Below are 14,780 nucleotides of genomic sequence, written 5' to 3'. Positions count from 1 at the left end.
TCCAACATACCAGATAAAGATCTATGTAAGATTTAATCAACCAATAAACATTTGGAAAAAGATATTAAATACAATTATTTTAATCAAGTAACAACAACAACAATAATAAACAATGTTATATACACATCGGTGACAAATTCAAGGAAAAATCTCTGCATCTGTTATTTTGTGACACATTTAGCTGACATGATTTGAGTCCACTTAGAGGGAACAGTCAGTGCAAATCAATACAATGTTCTTCTGACTGATCACCGTTATAAATATTTCTTTTCTAATGAGAGTGGTCTCTTCCACCTGAGGGAATATCTTTTGAAAGAATGCTGTTCATTGCTCCAGTACACTTCCAAAGACTTGTAGAACCTATGTATTGAAGCTGTTCTGGTGGCTTGTGGTGGCCCAACACCTTATTTAAGACTTACCTTATGTTGGCTTTATGTTGGCTTTATCTTTAATTTGTCACCTGTCTGTAAGTTCCTAAAGGCCAAAGGACCAATAAGAGAGATGAGTTTATATTAGCAGTCTGTTTTAGCCCAACCCAGTCCTCTCCACCCTTTGACACACTACTGTACATAAATACAGCTCATGGAGTTATGCATGTGTCTCACTGCGCACTACACACACATCTCTGCAATCACACACTTCTCCAGCATGCACACAGGACTGCTCTCTCTGTGGGTGACAGGGGTTTTGTTGCTGCCTCAGTGTTTGGGTAAGAACTACATCTCCTTTCATATCTTGTTTTTTCCTGACTTCCAAATTCATGATGTGATAGTGTAAATAAAGGGAAGTGGCTGATATAATAATTACTTCAGCATTTCAGCTAAAATTTTTGTGCTATAACCCATTATAGTTTAAAAAAAACAACAACCTTGAAATGAAATTATGAAATTCAACAAGCGTTGAAAGACAGGATTGATGGAAGCTGAAAAAGTCGATAAAAAAACAAAACAAAATATTACCATGTGTCAGTTTAAATTAAATAAAAGCTTAACAAAAGCTTCTTCTCATTCATGTTCAGTTTAGTAGGCTTTTTAATTAGTTTACCAACAAAGACAGAAGAAATTGTAGATGTGTGGCAGCCTGGGGAAACCCCTCACATGGTGAAATGTTGGTATTTTCTTCTGTATGAATGTTTTGAAACCTTTTGTTAAACTGGCTCCTTAATTATTTAAAGTGATTTCTGCAGAAAGCCTAGACAAGTTGACAAGCTTAATAAAACATTCCCAGGCTAGGCGTGCAGAACTGTGGAACTTTTGCATACTGCAAAACACTTTGACATCAAGGTACATATCTTTTTATATATATAATTTTACCTTAATTAGCCTCATCAGTTCTCTTGTCATGCTGAGAAATTAATAATAAACTTAAAAAAAAAGCTTGTCCAAGAATGCATACACACCAGAACAAGTACAGACAATATAAAACAAATTTAAGCAGTTTATGTTGCTGTCTAAAAGTGTTTTTAGCTAATGTATGTGTGTAAATGATGTGACTGTCTGCTGGCATTTACCTGCTGTCTCAAAATCAGTGTGATACCAAACGATTGTGTAAGTGATTTATTTCACACTGATTATATCAGGACTAAGGAAATGACTAAAAAAAGTAGAGTGGAACCAGTGTAGAGATGCTTTTGCCAATCATTCAAATCTGAAAGGAAAACTGTCTCTAGATATGAGTTGTAGATACGGGCTGCATTAAGCCAAGACTGTAGAATGTTTGAAGATCTTGTCTATACCTGTTCTGTAGTTGGGTAAAACAGTGAGCTGCCAGGTTCAGTGAGAGGAAACTCAATACCTGACATTGTACAAGAACGAGTTCAGACCATCACAATGTTTCAGTTGGTTGGATGTAGTTGAATACTGTAACTGCAGTAAGGGTTTTCTGTCAGGTTTTATTACCTTGTGTTATCTTATTGTTTTCATTCACATGCCAACATGCCACTTTTCCATAAATATTCCCTCAAAATCAGTCCACATTAGGACATAACATGAAACGAAGCTCTGATTATTCTAAAGGATACTTCTTAGAAGAGTTAAAAGGTTTAACTTTTTTTTAATGAAATTTTGTCATTGTTCAAAACCATTAAACAAAAATACAAACAAAGATTTGAAGATGAAAAACAACAGTGTTAAATGGCTTTAAAGATTAGAGTGTAATGCTCCAATCTCCACTAGCATTTCCAGATAATGTGATGGCCTTCTAAGTGTTTTTTCCCCCTTTTACAGGTTATACAGATGATAGTGAATTTGATTATGCGACACAGACCGCAGGATACACCGACTATACAGATTACTCCTTTGAATATGAATCTGACTGTATGCCAATTCATGATAAGTCTAATAAATAATTAAAATTAAATGCATTATATACACATCACTTCTTTCCTGTTGCCAATAATACTTTTTTTATTCCATTACAGATAATACAACCAGTATAAATTATGATATGTATGTAACTCCCAATCAAGGCAATAAACATGGAGAATCCAATTCAGTAAACGAAGAAGCAGTCCGCGGTGGCATGAACCCGATAAATGATGAGGTAAATAAATATATGCATCAAAAAAACAACCATAATGATAGTACATAATTAAAAAAATATTCTTCTGATCTGATTAAGTGTTGCCTTAATAAATACACAATGTAAACTCTGCAGAAATTAATGAATCATGATAAAACATGTCAATGTTAGCAGTCTATTAAAGTCACTTATACATACAGTCGTGTGAAAAAATAAGTACACCCCATGGAAATTCTTGGCTTTTTTGACATATTTGGACAAGCAAACATTTGATCCTCTTTGAAACCATGCCCATTAATAAAGTTGATATACTTGAAGAAAACCACAAGTAAAAATAGCTTTTTCATTCATTTATTCAACAGAAATAGCAATAGATGTGATTCTTCTGTGGAAAAAGTAAATACACCCTTGGCCTCAGAAGCTAGTTTTGACCCCTTTAGCAGAAATAACTTCTAGTAGGCATTTTGCATAATTGTCCACCAATGTATGACATCAGCTTGCTGGAATTTTTGACCACTCTTTCACGCAGTATTATTTTCATGCTGCACATCAAATTTGTGCAGTCGCTTTCTGATAGTAGAAGCATGCACTTTGACAACAACACTTGCAAGACTTACTAACAGATCCTGTAATGAAATTTTTGGGTTCTTGGAGGTTTCATTTCACATCAGATGGTCTGCTCTTGAGCTGAATTTTGTTGGACGGCCAGTCCTGGACAAATTGGCAGTCATTTGAAATCTGCACCATTTGTAGATGATCTTCCTTACAATGGAATGATGTATTTCAAATAATTGGGAGATCTTTTTAAATCACTTGCCAGACTCATAGGCATCCACAACCTTTTTTTTTCTAAAGGCCTTATTATAATATATAAAACTATTCAGATCTTGACACAATGACCCCACACACCTCAAGAGCAAAGGGAACACCAGACACTAGATATGAGAGGTTTAAATAAGACAGGTTCCACCTGCACTCCCTAATAAGCAGGTTTTAATCACTGGCACCCAATCTTGAACACCTGATTCTAATTTTATGGATTTGAAGGTGTGATAACTGTAGGCTTATACTTATGTTTTCCATGTGACTGATCTGTTTTTTGTTCATTGAAATCATGAAAATTACTACAAAATGTTCATTTTATATGTCATTTGATAGAGTGTATCAACCTTATTAATAGACACTGTTTCAAAGAGGATCAAATGTTTGCTTGTTCAAATATGTCAAAAAAGCCAACAATTTCCATGGGGCATGCTTATTTTTTCACATGATGCATGTAATCACCCCTCTTTGAATTTTTTCACATTTTGTATTGTAAACAAACCCTGTCTGAGTCTTTTTGAAAGCTCATTTGTCTTCATGACGATATATGTTTGGGCATGTTCTCTCTGAGGCCTTCCAGGAACAGATGTATTTATATTGAGGTTACACTCTTAATTGCACACAGGAGCAATCAACCACTTGGATGACTTCTGGTGGCACCTGGTTGAACCAGAATTAATTTAGGGGTTTAACAGTCACAGGGCTAAATCCTTACACAGTCACAAATATAATTTTTTTTCATTTTACATTTGTAATTCATTTTGCTAACTACTTTTGTAATTTATTTTCCTACTTCAATATTATGGGCTATTTTTTGTCGATCTATGACATAGTATAATCCCAATTATCTCCATTTCATTTCCAAGTTGTAACACTACAAAATGTGGAAAAGTTCAAGGGGGTTAATACTAATGCAAACCACCGTATAAACATATTTGTCCAAATTGGTTTTGTATATTAAAGGATATATAAATTTTAGCTGGCAAGTTAAAATTTTACAATGTTAATGCTCAGTACTGTTGGATGTTTCCAGAATTAACACGCTTTTCTTGACCATCAGGCCTCAACAGTGTGTAGATACTGTGCTGTAGGACTGGGACTTATAGTGCAACGGTTCTGCCAATAAACATGACTGGGATTTTTACACACACAGCCTGAACAAAGGTGGGTTAGGCAATAAAACTCCATAATGCTAGATTTGCAGATTTGCCCTCCAGTAATATTGGCACCCTTGGTAAATATGAGCAAAGAAGGCCATGAAAAAGTGTCTTTATTGTTTAACTGTTTGATCTTTTGTTAAATTGGTTTTTTTTTTTTTTTTTAATTCTCTAAAAATACACAAAAATTCACAATTGCAAACAAAACACAGGTTTATGAAAAAAAAAATCTCAAATATATATGTGTGCCACAGGTATTGGCATACTTTCAGACAATACATCCCTTTTGCGAAGATAACAGCTCTGAGTCTTCTCCTATAATGCCTGATGAAGTTGAAGAACACATGGCAAGGGATCTGAGACCATTCCTACATACAGAATCCCTCCAGATCCTTCAAATTTCGAGATTCATGCTGGTGGACTCTCCTCTTCAGTTCACCCCACATGTTTTCTATGGGTTTTAAGTAAGGGGCCTGGGATGGCCATGGCAGGACCTTGATTTTGTGGTCAGCAAACCATTTTTGTGTTGATTTTGACGCATGTTTTCATTTAATATCTGTATCCTAACAAAATGTCCAGGTCCTCTTGCAGAAAAACAGCCCCAAAACATTAAAGAGCCACCACCATATTTAACCATGGGCATGAGGTACTTTTCCATATGGCTACCTCTCTGTGTGCACCTAAACTCTGGTGTTTATTGCCAAAAAGTTCTATTTTGGTTTAATCTGACCATAGAACCCAATCACATTTGAAGTTCCAGTAGTGTCTGGTAAACTGAAGACGCTTGAGTTTGTTTCTGGATGAGAGTAGAAGCTTTTTTCTTGAAACCCTTCCAAACAACTTGTGGTGATGTAGGTGACTTCGGATTGTAGTTTTGGAGTCTTTCTTACCCCAAGGCACAACTAACTTCTGCAATTCTCCAGTTGTGATTTTTGGAGCTTTTTTTGGCCACTCAAACCATCCTCTTCACAGTGCGTTGAGACAATATATACACATGTCCAATTCCAGATTGATTCATAACATTTCCAGTTGACTGGAAATTCTTTATTATTGCCCTGATGGTGAAAAATGGGCATTTTCAATGCTTGTGCTATTTTCTTATAGCCACTTCCCATTTTGTGATGCTCAACAACCTTTTGCTACACATTGCAGGTATATTCCTTGGTCTTACTAATTGTTATGAATGACTAAGGGAAGGTGTTAACTCATATTATACCCCTGTCAAACAGGAAGTCATGATTGAACAATTTCCTGTTCCTAGTCAACCAGGTGTACTAAAAAAATGTAAAATATCAATGAGAATATAATTCAAATATATTTTTATAATATGAATTCATAGTGTTGCCAATAATTGTGGCACACATATATTTAACAAAGATATTTTGTTTTGGATAAACCTGTGTGAATTTTTAAACAAAAGAACAAGGTTAAACAAAGACAATTTTTCACAGCTTTCTTTGCTCATATTTACCAAGGGTGCCAATATTAATGGAGGGCACTGTATGAAAGAGAAACACAGAAAAAGACAGAATATATTGGAATATGGCTACAGTGTGAAAACTTTTTTTCCCCCTTAATTCTTTGTAGGGCTGAAAGAATTTGGATTTTCGGGCACTGCAGGATGCCATTTCAGATGCCCAAGCAGCTTGACCTTTTCTTCAGAGGGTGCACTGTGGGTTCTTTTTAACTGTTCTTTTAAGCATTTATTCTGAGTTTTGTAAAACCTTCATTAAATATAAAGTGTACACTGTAGAATTTGGCCAAGCAATAGTGACTTATACATTGGTTCATCAAAAAGCCCTAGAAAGATACACTTACTATTACCCATGCCTAATTCACTTACATTGTAAGCTAGCCACATAGGCGTCACAATGGATCGTGAGCCTTTTTTTATTGAAAAAAACCCCAAAACAAATACAAAACAGATATCAGGTACAGAACTTAATGTAAAGTTGCTGGCAGCATACATAGTAAATTATAGGGTTGAATATTAATAGCAAATATGAATATATTTTTATTAACAAATTGGGCAGAATTCCACCTCCATTTTTTTTAAAAAGAACAATCAATCATGTAATTGTATGCAAACAAATGTTTTTACACAACTTTAAAGCATCAAACATTTCATTTTGGAAGCACCAACCTCTCATTCAGACTTTGTAAATCAAACAGAGTTGGATATAGAGAGATTGATGGAGAGATAGAAATAAAGCAGAATGATTTTTTATATTAATTGTTATAATGATGTTAGGGAGAAAACAATTATTACCGTGATGTTACAGAAAACAAACAAACAATATCCAATATTACCGCATGAGTGTAGAACACTCATTTTTAAGCTGTTTGGCAATCTCTTTGGCATAAAAAACACACAATTTGCTTATACTCTTACAAAAAACGGTTCCTTAAGGGATCAGTTTGCTTACACTCTCACAAAAAGGTCCTTCACTCCCTAAAGAGCTTTACTTGAAACCCTGTCTATGAAGAAAACTCTGTTGTAGGGTTCTATAAAGAAATTTTAAGAATTCCCTTAGAGTGACAAAAAAGAACCCCACAATGAACATTAAATCACAGTTGTGGTAAAAAGAAAACCAAAAATAATTTCCTTTGATTGCAAATATTTCACCCCCCCCCCCCCCCCCCCCCCCCAAGACAGATTTACCACTCTTGCCTTGGCACATTGGTAATTTTTTATTAATTCACCTGAAGCGATTATCAGAAAAGGCTCTGCAGGCTTATGCTATTTTATAGTCAGGTTTGATCTTGTTTTGACTTGTTGACAAGAATGAAAGCAAAGCACAGCTTTCGTTCTCTCTGATTCTATGTGAAATTTTAGACAAATGTTTAAAAACAACCCCTGTATTTTTGTCCAATCTGTCACATGAACAGAAGCACATTTTAAGCTGAAAGACTTGTTTTTGTCTGACTCTTGCAAGCCTTTGATATGTATCATTTTAGGATTTTATATCTAAATTTCAGATGTGGGTAACGTTGCTGAAAGCTTTCCTCAAATAATCCCTACTGCTTGCAAAAAACAATTATATCTTAAATCCCTAATTTAGGAGTAACTATGGTAACTAGTTGATGGTAACTAGAGTCAGCTGGTGTCCAATAACCTTCACATTGCATTTGGAAGAGAGACAGAGAGAGAGACAGAGAGAGAGAGAGAGAGAGAGAGAGAGAGAACACCACCACAGCACTGCTACAATACCCACCACATACAATCATTATTAAAGTCCCTTACTGCAGACATGTAATAAACAAATAAAGGAATTATGCCTTGGGACATAACAATATAAAATGAGTAGATTTTCAGTAGCCATTCAGTATAAATAAGAGATTAGTTAGTATATATTATTATACTAACATGAATTACAGAAGATAATAAAAAAAGTTCAGCATGACTAAATCTCTGCCACATTGTGAAGGGTATTCTGTTTTTTTTCTTCTTTCAGTGAATCAGATCATTTAACTAAGCTCACTGGTAATAGATGACTCCCAAATAGCTCAGTGCCATTTTTTAGTTTAAACTTAATAAATGTTGTGATATCATGACAGTGATTGTTATTTCTTTGTTGCATGGAATCTTGTTTTACCTTCTAATGGAAGAAATAACATTGTTTTGCATAGAATTTTGAATCAGGTGCTACAAATGTGCATTAAAAAATACTGGCTTTCACTGCATTGGCATTGTGCCTAATGTGTCTGTGTTTCATTAAGGAGATGAATTTTCATTTATCCTTATTGCTGATCGCATCTCCTAATATATGCAGTACATCTTCAACAAGCAGCAGGTGGATCCTCCGTCATGCTGCTTCATACACACAGCTAAGAGTCAAAGACTCATCTCATCATCCGTGCTAACGAACAGCTCAGATGATGAAAAGTGGTTTCCATGGAAGCTTATTGATTAAATTACTCTACAGAGTAACAGCAAGTGTACAAGAGTAAGATCATTGCTTATATCTATGAAAAAAAAACAAACCTTAATAGAGTTGTCTTGTTCGTGAAGGACGCATCAATACTGTCACAGATTGCAGATACTAGAACTTATATGTTTGCTTTAATTATCATTATGTTGAATTGTGTAAAGGAAAACAACATGTTCCTATCTCCGTTACATGGACATGTTAAATAACCATCCAGCTCTCCAGCTTGTGAGATGCAAAGAAATTACCTTCATCAAAATATTTGCTGTTGGAGATGGTCATTTATTTTACATCCAAGTTGGTCTCTATGTGATGTTTGATGTAATCACGCTATATGGCAGGGCATACCATTAGCCTAGACAAAAGAGATGAACACAGGGATTAATATGGAAAACAATCACTGTGACAGAAAATTTCATGGGTTGGGATGTAGGCTGTGTTTACTGAGCTGTAAAACGTGCAAATCACACAAATCCAGCAGAGATACAACTTTATTTTAATGCTCTGTGTACTTTATGAATTGCTTGTGGATATGTAGCAACCTTTCTACATTAAGTAATGCTCCTTCTTCCTTTCCTCACTTTTCTTCCTCATGTATTAGCTCATCCCTCTGCTTATCTTAGGAATTTAGGAAAAAAATTGGAAAGCAAAGACAAAGAAAAATACATATAACAAACTTAGTGCTCGATTAGCGACCGATGCTTAGCAGTTCCTACTCAGTGTGGCTTAAGGTCCCTTTCAAGAACCTTCAAACTAACTGTTCCTCAGTGGTGGAATGAACTTCCAACCTCAATCCGGACCGCAGAATCTCTCACCATCTTCAAAAAACAGCTAAAGACCCACCTCTTCCGTGAACACCTAACCAACCCGTAAAAAACCAACCAACCAAACAAATACCTCAATTAATGGGTCTTATATGGTAGCACTACTTGTATTGTTCTCTGCTTGATATATCGCTTTGCTTGTGTTTCCTCATTTGTAAGTCGCTTTGGATAAAAGCGTCTGCTAAATAAATAAATGTAATGTAAAGTAATGTGAATGGGACAGAAGGGTGTGGCTCTATATGGTAGGAATGATAACCTTCCCCATCCCTAACCTTAACCTTTGTTAAGTTATACCCATCTTTCCTTGACTGCTCTAAACACACACATAAAACGAACTGATATATCTTACATTTATAATGCTGGACTTTTGGATCATGCTGGATCAATTTCTAGGTCATGAAAAATGAAATTTAGGCGGCATCAATTTGAATCTTCAACTTCAAATTTCAATTGTCCAGGTTGTGCTCACTATTGCTTCAGATTCCTGTTCTTCTGGTCTTCTGCTGTTGTAGTCCATCCACCTCAAGGTTCAGCTTATGCATTCCAAGATGCTTTTTTGCTCACCATAGTTGTAAAGAGTGGCGATTTGAACTGAACTGACACTCAAAACTGGATGTTTTTTGCAGCATTTTGTGTAAACTCCAGTGATTGTTCTGTGTTAAAACCCCAAAGAATCAAATACAGAACTTCGCTATACACTAATTGATCATTCCTTGACATTTTGTTCCTTAAGCCTGTGACCTGGAAATTAATTGAAGAACCTCATTAAGGACATAGCAAGTATTTCAATTCAATGAGAGTAATCGATGAGAGAAAAGGCTTCCCCAGTGAGGATAGAATCAGGTGATTCATATAGGTAAATCAAGTTTACAAAGAAACAAAACAGTCCAAAACAATATAAAATACAAAACTAATAAAGGTTCTTTTTTTTTTTTTTTTTTTTAAAGGAAGAAAGGGTGCAATTACAGGAGTGTAATTAAAAAATAAATAAATCAAAAATCCACTTTCAGCTAGATTCAACTTGTAAAAATATAAAAAATAATAATTTATTTATATTGGGTAATAGGCTATTGCTTTGAATATAAGTTACAATTATTACACAATCATAAAACAAATGGATGAAAATCTAAAGATTTTAACATGCTTTAATAAATCATCCAAACCTTGCAGCATTACAACTCTTTGTTTACTCCTCTGCATATGGTACAGTATGAATTGCTTGTGGATACACAGCAGCCTTTCTACATTAAAAAAACAGCAAGTTCCAACAGCTCTGATTTGGTCGAAGTGAGCTGCAATTTACATTAATTACTGAGCTACTGTTTCTATTTCACAGTGCACTGCATTTTGCATAGAGACAACCTTGTATGTGTTTTGCTGTCATCATCTGTACCACTGACAGTAAATTTGAGTAAATTGCATTTAGATGTGTGACGACAGCTAGTGCTGTCATGAAACATAGACAATGATATCTCGCCTCTAAGTCACCTAAAGGACAGAGTCTCTGTCTTCCTGGCTATCAACAATATTTTTCTCCATTTACCACACACTTGTCAGATAAAAAAAAAGAGCCACTGTCTCTATCCCCTGCTAATCTTCTCCCTGATGTGATACTTTTAATCTTCTCTGTTGTGGCAAAGACATCAAATTTGTGTGAGAATCACATGTCTGCTAACCAACACAGCAGAACGCCTCTGTAAAGAGTCTTGATGTATCCAGTGATAGGTAGAATTCAGGTAAATGTGTATTTTTTGACAAAAGTCTGTTGTGCTACATAATTAATAGCATTATTATTTGTTTATATATATATATATATATATATATATATATATATATATATATATATATATATATATATATATATATATATATATATTTGGGCTCAGTCGTTTTATGTATTTTCTTAAAGTATGGGACTTCAGTGACAGAAAATGGTGATTGGGGCAGTTAGGAAAACACACTTTACAATCAATCCCTCATTTGCAACATTCACATACTTCACTGTCAGGATCTTCTCTTTGGGGGCACTGTTGGTATACTAGTAATATGTACATCTTCAATTTGTTTTCAATGAACCTTCTAATGAAAGAACAAAAGAACAATTCATTGTCATTTAACAGACAAGCTTATTCAAAAAATACTAGCTATCTAGCTAATCTTAATGAATGCAGCAGAATGGAAAAGAAATGGTTTATTTATTGCCTGGGTGCCATCTGACATGAATGATCTTTCTAACATCAGTTTACAAGAAAGTGTTCAGTGTCAACAGCAGAAATTGTCATTGCTAAAATGAACTGTAATTTCACCAATAACATTATGTATAGTATTACCTGCTTGTCAACTCGGCAACAAAGCTGGCAAATATGAGTGGTTAGCCTCATAAACATAACCACAGATACCAGAATTATTGAATCAAATTCAATGCAGTGTTCTTTTTGCATGCTGTCACTATTAAATAGAATATTTCATTTTGGTGGGGTCAGTTTTAATACACTAGATATTTAGAAGCTAATGATTAACATTAAAACGCTGATCACAGTACATCTTTATACATTAAACAAGCATACATTTGGTGTATTTTAAGCATAAGGGACAAGGTTATATTTGAAAGGGCAAACTTTTACAGTATCAATTACTGTATGCCCAGAAACATACCTAATGTTTTTTTTTTCTGCATGAGTAAAAGCATTTTTTTTAAGAAGATATAAAATACTATTTATTATATAACATAACAAAATATCAATTGTCTGTTTGTTTACATCTACCCTGTTGAAGCCTTATTATTCCTATCCAAATCTTTACCTACATTGGGGGAAAAAAAGGTTGACCTACTTGTTATTCAGGACCAAATTAACTACTTTATAAAATTCTTTTCAAAACAACATGAGTATTTCTTAATTAAACAATGCTCTATTCAAATTTTACAAATATGTAGTTTGGCTATCTGAAGTTGAACACAATGATCCAAAAGATGCACAAAATAAATCCATTTTTTGCGTTCTCATTTTTACAAGTGAATTTATATAAGGCCAGTGCTTAAATTACCACCAATTCCATTAAACTTCCTGTTGCCACCTCCTCAAAAACACTCCTGAGTAACCGGAGATCTATGAAATCATACCAGGAACAGCTTTCTGGAGTCCAGATTACAAGAAGCTACCCAGAAGTGTGCATGTTCACAAATAAATCAAAATAACTCTTTCATTGGGGCCCCACAACAGTAATGAGTTCGCCCTATCTTCTGGAGTTCAAGTCCTGACAATACCACAACCATCTGTGGGAGGGGTGGCACAATTTCTTTTCCTTGTCAATCACAGCATTAGTACTTGACACACATGTTGGCATCCATGAGTTTATGCATGAAGAAGGCATAGAACTTCTGTCTGAGTGTGTTACACTTCCTCATGATGCTGCAAGAGTAGCAGTTCGAACAGATACAGTTGTCAGGTTTCACGTGTATTGGAGGAAGCCCAAATAGCCTTCACCCTCTCTGGCTGGTAGCTGTTGTATGAAGGGGTCAGTTGGAATTGGCTAATTTAATCTTGGAGAGAAAAGGGGGTAAAACCTCTTTCATTGAAATTCACATTGCTGTTACTGGTGGGCTATATATTTGCATCTAAATTCTAGTTTCTGTGATCTTTCTTGCACAATAAGACTCAAGGGATCTGCTGAATATTCAACTTGGCAGCTTTTGTTCATTGTTCCTTCTGGCTTAATAAATCAGTTTGCTGATCTGTGTTGCGAATTCCCAATTAGGGTGATCTGTTTAGCCTGCTGTGAGACTTTATTAATGAATACAGATCTGAATGAGTCACAAGGCTATTTCACATGTCACTATTAGGATACTGTCACAAAGCAAGCTTTAGAACAATGACTCTGATTAGTCTTTTCCAGCAGTAGGTGAGGAGGAAGATTGGGATGATAGCACACTAAGGGTGGCAGGTGCACCGCCTAACTATGAACAGGACAAGGTTGCATTTATCATTTATTATTTATTCCTATTCACAAAAGGAATGGACATCAGTGGAATAACTGGATTGTCTTCTTATTTGCTCTATAGTTTCTAATAGTCAGGGGATTAGTTAAAATGCAAAATTTCAAAAGGAGTAATAGACCTTTCATAGCTGTGTGATTTGATGTCTGATGATATTTTTTGTGAATTTTATAACTGGCACAGAATGACCTGGTTGTATTCTGTCAGCTACAATGAAACATGATGATTTATTAAACAGTCACGTTTCTAGTTCATATAATCTAAAAGTAATGTGGCAAATAAAGGATTAAAACACAGAGGTGTGCTGTTATAGGAAGATAATCAGTGCTGAGGTGGTCTGGTAAATCCTGACACGAAGTGGAGAAGGTATACACAGTTGTTACCTCACTAGTCTCTTTTTTCTGTCTGTTGAAGTTCATAAGACAAAAACCTAACAAACAAACAAAAAATATAATTTTCATCATGTTACAAAGAAAGCAGAAAACAGATATCAGAAATCATGAAGACGCTTCTGTGCAGGAAAACTTACTGACTGTTACAAAGCACTGACACTGGAGACTCCTTCCATAAATGTTAAATAAACGTGTTCATACAGAACACTTCAATGTTTTTCTTTGTGAAATAACACTTTTTAAAATTCATTTATAATTAGAATTAGACTGGGTGGAGCATCCAGCATACAAGTCCCTGTGTAAGTTGATAGAAACAATGTATTAAATGGTAAATGGTCTGCACTTATATAGCACTTTGTATCCAACACTGTGTCTCATTCACAAACACACACCAATGGTAGCAGAGCCACCATGCAAAGCGCTAACTTGCCATCGGGAGCAACTTGGGGTTCAGTGTCTTGCTCAAGAACACTTCGGCATGTGGAGTCACATGGGCCAGGAATCGAACCGCCAACCCTACGGTTAGTGGACAACCCACTCTACCACCTGAGCCACAGCCACCCTGCATTAGAGTTTGTGCTTTAATATAAACGTACGATTTTAAAACGAGCCTGTCAGAGCTGCTATTATTAAAAAAAATAAAAAATCAACACCTTCTGACCTGTTAGATTCCAGAATTCAACAGTGCTATGGTATAATTTAATGAACTTCTAAGGCTTTTTACAACCACCCTTCCATCACACAAATGAAATATCATGGAAGCTACAAAGTCAGTCCCATACTATAAGCTAACTCACTTTTATGTTTCATACTTTCAGAAAATTTTCATTTTGAGTAGCAAAAAAGTAGCCTGTCCATATTTACTATTCACAAACATTCTGACTGAATCTTTCACAATATACAAGCTATACAGTATCCCTCCAGGATTTTGCGATTTTTCAATTGTAGATATTAGTGCAAAATCAGGCAAACTCTGCAATATTCGAAGGAGCTTGCAATTTTTCTAAATTACTGCAGATTTTCTGCAGATTTAGGCCAAGATGTGTCATGTGACGTCATCACAATGCACAATCAGCAAAATCCCAATTCGAGTCACGTGCATTGAACATGACTACAGCTACAGAAAAGGTTTCATTTACCAA

The 14,780-nt window shown here is 35.2% G+C and overlaps 1 long non-coding RNA gene across 1 annotated transcript; it reads left to right on the top strand.

Moving 5' to 3' along the window:
• Window positions 1-579: 579 nt before the first annotated feature.
• On the top strand, window positions 580-8,183 carry LOC108272542 (uncharacterized). The gene is made up of 5 exons (XR_001814077.3): window positions 580-709; window positions 2,226-2,315; window positions 2,420-2,541; window positions 4,403-4,506; window positions 6,087-8,183. It is a non-coding gene; the product is annotated as an uncharacterized LOC108272542 (long non-coding RNA).
• Window positions 8,184-14,780: the final 6,597 nt, after the last annotated feature.

The sequence above is a fragment of the Ictalurus punctatus genome, chromosome 1, assembly GCF_001660625.3.
Source record: "Ictalurus punctatus breed USDA103 chromosome 1, Coco_2.0, whole genome shotgun sequence".
Lineage (NCBI taxonomy): Eukaryota > Metazoa > Chordata > Actinopteri > Siluriformes > Ictaluridae > Ictalurus > Ictalurus punctatus.
The sequence above is the reverse complement of the archived record's forward strand: the minus strand, read 5'-3'. Positions and strand labels throughout refer to the sequence as shown.